Genomic DNA, 8,852 nt, shown 5'->3' with positions numbered 1-8,852 from the left:
CTATAAGCGGTAAACATGTCCACCCTCCGGTCGGGAGAAGCGTTTAAATTGACTATTCTTTGTTTCGACTACAGCTCTCTTATTTCCCGCGACAGGTCCCATCCGGGATGGACTAATGACCGATTTAGCCTTCCCTTTTGTTTGTGCCTCAGGTTGGAACTCTTCCCACTTGGGGAGGGTGGTGAAACTCTCCAACTTCTCTCCTTGATCCGTGACCGGTTGTGTGTAGAAAACTACTTGTGCCATATAAGCCTCCTCCGGACCGAACGGATTACTTGTAGCTGGGATCCATAATTGTTTCCCTCCAATATTAGTCTTGACACACTGGTGGTATGTAGACGCTACTACCTTGTGGTTCAGAAGCCATCCTCGCCCTAGTAGGACATGAAATGTGGTATCATCCTCGAGCATGTAGAAGGGAGTGATCACTCTAATAGGTCTGATCTTCATCATAACATGTACTTTTCCCATTGTCGTCTGAGTCTGTCCCCCAAATCCTCTCACAGTCGTTGCACGCATTTTTATTGACGCTCTTGACACTCCTAAGGATTCCAACGTGTACAGGGAGATAATGTTGAGGACGCTCCGCCGTCTATGAAAGCTCGCTTGAGGGGCTGCTTGTTAATATGAGCTGTGAGGTATAAGGGTCGGAGGTGTTCTCCATGATAACATATATCTTCGTCATTGAAAGTGATAGCTTCCTTAGGCATCGGGTTGTATACCTTCCCAGATGCGATTGTTGTGGTAGCTTTTGATGCCCTGTGGACTTGGTCTTCACTGAAGCCAAGAGAGTCGAAGAATTGTTGGGACAAAACGGTTTGGGCGAATTTGCTGGCGACTCCATTTGTGTCTGAAAAAATGGTTGTTTTAGATGCTTCACACACTTCTTCTTCTTCTTCCGCGTCTTCCCATGGTCTCCAGGCTTCTCCTTCTATAAGTTCATGGGAAATCATCATGACTTGGTGTTGAGGGAGCGGGTCCTTTTGGATGCTCTGTTCTCCTATTTCTAGATCTCCTCTTGCTCGTTTTCTCTGCACTATGTAGTGTAAATAGAAACATTCCACAGTCAGATGATGGACCCTCCTGTGGTAATGGCACTATCGTTCGTGCATCTTGTCTGTCGCGGTAGGTTCTGTAACTACGGGCTGCAAATTATCCTCTTTGTTAGACACCCATTGTTCTAGAAGTCATATTATATGTTCCCTACTATACGGCAGCGGTGGCGGCGGGTTCGATCTTCCTCTGTCCGCTCTTCCCCCTCTCCTTCCGGACTGTCCTCTTCGATAAGCGGATCCACCCTTTCCTCTATCGTTTCCCTGGTCGTTGGATGCAGCGTTAACGGAGTGTAATTGCCAATTGTGTACACTTGTCCCTGAGTTCATAACATCCGAGCAGTCTGATATCCGAGATGCGGCCTCTTCGACTTCCACAAAGGTATGAAATTTGAAATTCGTCAAGTTCAGTAGGAAGATGGTGTCCATCCCTCGGATGCAGATTTCCACCAGTCGCTCTTCAGGGATGTCTTCATGACATTCTAGTGTAAAATCTCAAAAGCGAGTGATATACTTTCCGATCTCTTCTCCTACCCGATGAGTACATCTTCCCAAGTCTATCGTTGTGACCCTCCTTTGCGCGAAATAGAATTTCTGCAAGAAGAGTTGGACCATGGCGGGCCACGAACTGATGTTTTCGGGTTTAAGATTGTCATACCAAGAAAAGGCATTATCGGTCAGAGATTTCAAGAATTCCCGCGTGCAAAAACTCTCGTCCTAAGCGTAAGCATTCATAGATGACATGAAGCGACTCGTATTCTCTCTCGTGTTTCCCTTTCCTCCATATGTTTTGAACTTTGGGATGTATAATCTTCCGGGTATAAATAGTCAGCGACTTCCACTGAGTATGGTGATTCCATCAAATCATAAGCATCATGCTTTGTCACTCGATAATTAGCCTCTATATATTTTGCGATCTCATCCTCTGTCATGCTCGGGATTCCATTCTTAGCGCTGACTACTCTTGGCGTTTCCGCGTCTTGCTCCTTCACTGGCTTTAAGACTCTACGTAATTCCTACTGTCTCTTGATAGATGTGTCTAATTCCTCCTGCATCTTAAAAATTTCTCGCTCTATTGCTTCGACTGTATTCTTATCTTTGGCACTCTCTCCTTTTATTTTAGATGCTTCAACACCTGGGATCCTCCTTCACCTTGTACGATAGGCGTAGTGACTATCGCTTGGAAATGTATCTCTTCATAACTTTGCACATCTTCTACTTTGACGTGGTCCGGATTAGGTTGTGTACCACCTGCTGGTACCTCCTGGCTCGCACTTGGGGTTGTCATGCTGGAAAAGAAGCTAAGAACCTCCCACCGTGGTCTCAATGTTGATGGGGTAAAACGTGGATAGGAGGAACTAGCCCTAATTACAAAAAGTACTCCCAAGGAGATGATATGGTTATGGAAGTAATGGGGAATTAATGATCATTCTAAGAAATGTACCCTCTTTCCCTTTTATAATGATCCTCTTATGGATAAGTGCCCATAAGATCAATATATTACTAAACTACCATTTCCCTTTCCTTAAGTTAATACTAGACCGTAGAGGACCTTTCTTATATCAAGGCCCAATCTCCCTTAATATAGCCTTAGATGGTCTAGAACTATCCCATCTCAATGGTTTAGGCCTAGTCCCTTAGTTCCTCCTCTCTAGAAGGGACCCTCGGTTAGTTAAGGGGATACTTATCCATGGATTAATTATTTTCATGTATCAACAGTTATCTATAATCATTACATCTGCATCTTCTTCTATTTTTTCTTCCTTGTCGATAGATGGAGAGAAGAACGTCTGTATCTTTATACACCTTGCGGTTGGATCCACCATCATTGAAGGAATAAAAGCGAATGTGTCCGCTAATCGATTGTCTTTCCTTGATATGTGTCTCCAATTTATTTTGGAATCTGGGAAGATAACTGTGCGACAAGTTTTTTGTATTTCTGAAGAGATGGCTCATTCGTGCTATATGTTCCTTTTATTTGGCGAATAACCAATTGTGAGTCACTAGTTATTCGCGCGTCTTCTAACTTCATTTCAATTGCCAAGCGTAAAACATGTACCACCGTTTCATATTCAGTTTCGTTATTGGTGGACGCGAACTCCAATCTAAATGAGTAAGCCATTCTCGTTCCGGCTGGTGATATGAAAACTATTCCAATGTCATTTCCTTCTCCATTTGATGATCCATCCACCAATATCTCCCATCGATTATGATCTATCAACAGATCTCTAGGATTCCCATGTTCTTCTTCTGCGTTCATCATTTCTTCCACACTTTCATCTTCTTCAAAGGGAATTCTGCCAAAAAATCCGCTATAACTTGCGATTTTGGTGAAGACAATATTTCATACTTGTACATTCCATCTTCCGATTCTTCCTGATATTTTTTAATTTTTCATTAATGATTCAATGGGCACTTTTTTTAACACTTTAATTCTATGGGCTTGGAAATAGATCGGAGTTTTTGTGTTGCATAGACCAATGCGAGGATTAGCTTTTCAATCTTTGAGTAATTTTTCTCTGCAGCACTATACGTTTTGCTTATATAGTATATCGGTTTCTCCACTCCTTGATCCGAATGAAGTAGCACAGTGATTAATGCGTGCGGTGTTGACGCCAGATATATTAGCAATTCTTCTCCAGGCTCTGCTTTCTGTAGAATAGATAGATTCATTAGGTAATTCTTTATGCTTTGCAATGCTTTGTCGCATTCACCTGTCCACTTGAATTTAGTGCCCTTCTTTAGGATGTTGAAGAAGTGTTTGCATTTTTCGGACAAGCGTGAAATAAATCGCCCCAATGAAGCTAGCAATCCATTCAATTTTTGTACATCTTTCACAGTTGCAGGTGGTGCATATCACGCACAGCCTGTACTTTGTCTGGGTCTACTTCTATTCCCTCTTTTGATACAATATATTGTAGGATCATAATCTCGCAACAATAATGTCTCAGCGAAATTATCAAAGGCATAGCACAATAGCGTCGCAGAACAATTTCAGGAAGAATATAACAAACGACGTCAACAAGGATGATGAGAAAGATGTGATGGTCCTGCGAAAATTAGAGAGCTTGCAAAACTAATATTTGTAAGGTTGCGAGAATGTCGCAAGCCATATCCAAAAATAAAGGACAGATTAGCTGTCATCCACTATGTATTTCCCTATAAATAGTCGTTCAAGTTGTAAAGATGAGGGGGATCTTTTTTGAGTAAGAAACAAGTAAATAGGAGAGAGAAAGTCTAGAACAGGGATCATTCTTGATTTCTTTATCTGTTCTTGTAAGAATATTCAAAGATTGTTCAATAAAATAAAGAGTTTAAACCTAAAATGAGTTGATTAATAATAAAATCATACGAGGGGTGTAGTGTAGGATTTCCTGCAACTACATAATGGCGCTAGAAACAGGGAGATTGAAGATCGAAAGTTGAAGATTGTTGATTGAGAATATTCAAGTCAAGAAAGTGATTAAATAAATCAGTGAATCAATTAGAAGAAAGATGAATAGAATTAATGAAAATGGCAAAAGATTGGAGTGTAATATGATAACAAAAACGATGATTAATGAATTCCATGAAAACATCAAAGGAAGAATACATAAACGAAATTTTGAAGGAAGGAAAGTTATGGCGGTAGAAAAAACATCACCCTTGAAAGATTGGGAAAAGAAAAAAATTGCATTCATGGCAGAAGAAATACCAAAAGAAAATTTGAACCACACATCTTCGTTGGTCATCACAGTGCCTATTGCAAGAAAAGAGAAGGAGACAACAATAAAATCCACAGGAGAATGGATGTTGAACAGAACTTTAATCGATACAGGAAGTTCAGTTGATATAATATTTTATCACGCATTCCGGGGAATGGGATTTAAAGATGAAGAAATGTCCAGTTCAACATATTTTTTTCACGGCATCGGAAAATTCACAACAAAACCTAAAGGAGAGATAGTGGTACGAATTCCATTTGGAGAAATCGAAACACATGTAACATTGTGCGTAGTGGATATGGAATCACCATATAATATGTTATTAGGAAGATCATGGATACATGCGATAAAAGATGTGGTATCAACGTTGCATCAATGTATTAAATTCCCCACTCCAAATGGAATAGGTGAAATCAGAGGAGATGTTGACAATGCGAAATTATGTGATCAGATTGAAGTAAAGCATTATGAAGGACAAGCAAAAAAGAAACAATTTCGCAGAAAATTGGCAAAGGAAGCAAAGAAAGAAGAAGAATTTAGAGTATATATGATAAGGGAAAAGAAGGCAAAGGAATACCCAGCGAAATTTCGGAAGAAGGAGAAGAGCCTATGAAAACAACAAAAGAACCAACACCAATGGGAGAACCTAAACCCAGTTACACTGCCGCATAACCAACAAAAGAAATAAACGTTGGGACTATAGAGGAACCTCTAATATTGATAATTGGAACCAAAATGGATAAGGAAGAAGAATAAAGAACTGTTAACTTGTTGCGAGAATATAAAGATGTTTTCGCAGGAAGCATGGATGAGATACCGGGAATAGATCCATCAATTGCATGCCACAAGTTGGACATTAACAAAAATGTGAGACCATTTAATCAGAGAATAAGAAAAATTGCAACAACTTACCATTCCCAAATACAAGAAGAACTACAGAAAATGCTTGATGCAGGAATCATAAGAGAAGCTAAATACCCAGAATGGATAGCGAATATGGTCATTGTCCCAAAGAAAAACAAAGGAATCATGATTTGCATAGATTTCACTGATTTAAACAAAGCTTGCCCCAAAGACAGTTTTCCATTACCAGATATTCCTTAAATGGTAGGATCCGCAGCGGGAAACGATAGGGTATCATCTTTAGATGGATACAAAGGGTATAACCAAATCCCTCTCGCTGAAGAAGATCAAGAACATACTTCTTTCTTTTCCCCTAGAGGTTTATATTGTTACACGAAAATGCCATTTGTTTTGCGAAATGCGGGAGCGACATACCAAAGAATGGTAGAGAAGGTGTTCGCAAAATGGATACACAAGACGTTAGAAGTATACGTGGATGACATGTTAGTAAAGATTAAATAAGCTAAACACCATGTACAAGATTTGAGGGAGATTTTTGAACAAATGCGGCAGCATAACATTAAATTGAATCCTGAGAAGTGTACTATTGGAGTTGCATCAGGAAAAAATTTAGGCTACATTGTATCAAAGGAAGGAATACAGATTGATCCAGAAAAAGTGCAAGCAGTTCGTGACATGCCAACACCAGCAACAATAAAAGATGTACAGAAGTTGAATGGGCTTCTAGCTTCACTGGGGAGATTCATTTCGCGATCATCAGACAAATGCAAATATTTTTTTCGATATACTCAAGAAGGGTGAAAAACTTAAATGGAGTGATGAATGTGAAAAGGCTTTTCAAGGAATCAAAGAACATCTTATGAATACAACTATTTTACAAAAAGAAGAACCAGGAGAAGAATTATTGATCTACCTTGCGACAACGTCGCATGCATTAAGTGTTGTGTTATTGCGAGTAGACGCAGGAGTGGAGAAACCCATTTATTACATTAGCAAAACTTTTAATACTGCCGAGAAGAATTACTCAAAGATTGAAAAGTTAATCTTAGCATTAGTTTATGCATCATTTAAGCTCCGCATATACTTTCAAGCACACAAGATAAAGGTATTGACAAAAGTACCAATTGAATCAGTGATGAAGAATGCTAAAAGATCAGGAAGGGTGGAGAGATAATGCACAAGTAGGCCACTTTGATATTAAATATGAAATTTTGTCTTCACCAAAATCACAAGTTGTTGCGGATTTCTTGGCAGAATTTCCTTTAGAAGAAGATGAAGCAGTAGAAGAAATGATGGATGTAGAAGAAGAGCATGGAGATCCAAAAGATTTATTAACAGAACCAAATAGATGGGAAATATTGGTAGATGGATCATCAAATGGAGAAGGAAATGGAGTTGGAATTGTTTTAATTTCGCCAGAAGGAATAAAAATGGATTTTTCATTCAGATTGGAATTTGCATCCACTAATAATGAAACAGAATATGAAGCTGTGATACATGCCTTAAAATTCGCAATAGAAATGAAACTAGAAAATGAAAGGATCACTAGTGATTCGCAGCTAGTTATTCGCCAAATAAAAGGAGAGTATACTACAAATGAACCATCCTTGAAGAAATACAAGAAGCTGGTTGAAGAATTATCAGTGAAAATCCCAAAAATAAAATGGAGGCACATTTCAAGAAAGGATAATAGACTCGCAGATGCTTTTTCTTTCATCTCAAGCATGATGACAGATCCAACTGCAAGATGCATAAAAATACAAACACTTCTGTCACCATCAATCAATAAAGAATAGGAAGATGCGGATGTGATGATAATAGATAATTAAAAAGAAGAACAAATAAATAATGTCGCAGACTGGAGAATGGAACTTCATGCATATTTTGCGAAAGGAGAAACACCAAGAAATAGATTGGAAATACACAAGTTAAAGAGCCGAGCAACGAATTATGAATTAAGAGATGGGTTGCTATACCGAAAATCCTTTAGTGGACCATCACTCAGATGTTTGACACGAGAGGAAGGAGAAAAGGTGTTGAAAATGTTACATAGTGGAGATGCTGGAAATCATAGTGGAGGAAGATCTTTGGCACATAGAGCAAAAATGCAAGGTTATTATTGGCCATACATGCATGAAGATGCAAAACAAATATCAAGACGTTGCGAAGATTGTCAGTGGCATGGAAAGAAAATACATGCACCAGGAGCACCATTGGCATCTTCAACCAGTGTGTGGCCCTTTGGAAAATGGGTCTTAGACATTGTGGGGCCATTTTTACCAGGAACTGGACAAAGAAGATACTTAATAGTCGCAACACATTATTTCACAAAATGGACAGAAGTGAAGGCAGTACAGCATATTCGCGACAAAGATATCTTTACATTCATATTCGAAAATATCATTTGCATATTTGGAATTCCTGCACAGTTGGTATCTGATAATGGGAAACAGTTTGAGGGGCAGAATATAGAAATGTTACTTAATGCATTCAAGATAAAATGTGGAAAGTCAACTCCTTTGTATCCACAAGCTAACGGGCAAGTAGAAGCAACAAATAAAACAATTGCAGATACATTAAAGAAGAAATTGGAAGGACACCACAGAGCATGGTGCGAACAAGTACATAATGCAGTATGGGCTTATAATACAACTAGAAGAGAAGCTATTGGAATGTCACCTTTTTTTTAACATACGGAGTTGAAGCGGTGTTACCAACAAAAGTCGTTATTCCGACAACAAAAAGAGAAGCTTGGGAGAAAAATCTTAGTGCGGGCTTAATTTTAAACAAACTTGATGAATTAGAAGAAAGAAGAGAAAAATATTTACAACATATGGAGAATTATCAGCGAAGATTAGCTCGAGAACATAATATATGTGTCAAAATACGCGAATTTCAACCAGTAGATTTAGTTCTGCGAGAAACACCAATATATCAGCGAGAAAATGGTGGAAAATTAGCGAAAAAATGGGATGGACCTTACATCATTAAGGAAATAATTGGAACAGGAGCTTATAGGTTAATGGATCCAGAAGGAAGAGATGTTGGTCATAGATTGGACAGACCATGGAACAGGTTGTACTTAAAAAGATATTATCCGTAAGAAGCTTTGAGAAATTATGGAATCTGAAAGAATAATTGCAAGATTACTCATATCAAAACAAGATCATAATGCGCGAAATTTTCGCAAAGATAATCACAAAACAATGACATAAAAGAAAGAGGCGAACCT

The sequence above is a fragment of the Papaver somniferum genome, chromosome 10 (genome assembly GCF_003573695.1).
Source record: "Papaver somniferum cultivar HN1 chromosome 10, ASM357369v1, whole genome shotgun sequence".
NCBI lineage: Eukaryota > Viridiplantae > Streptophyta > Magnoliopsida > Ranunculales > Papaveraceae > Papaver > Papaver somniferum.
Note: the sequence above shows the minus strand (reverse complement) of the source record.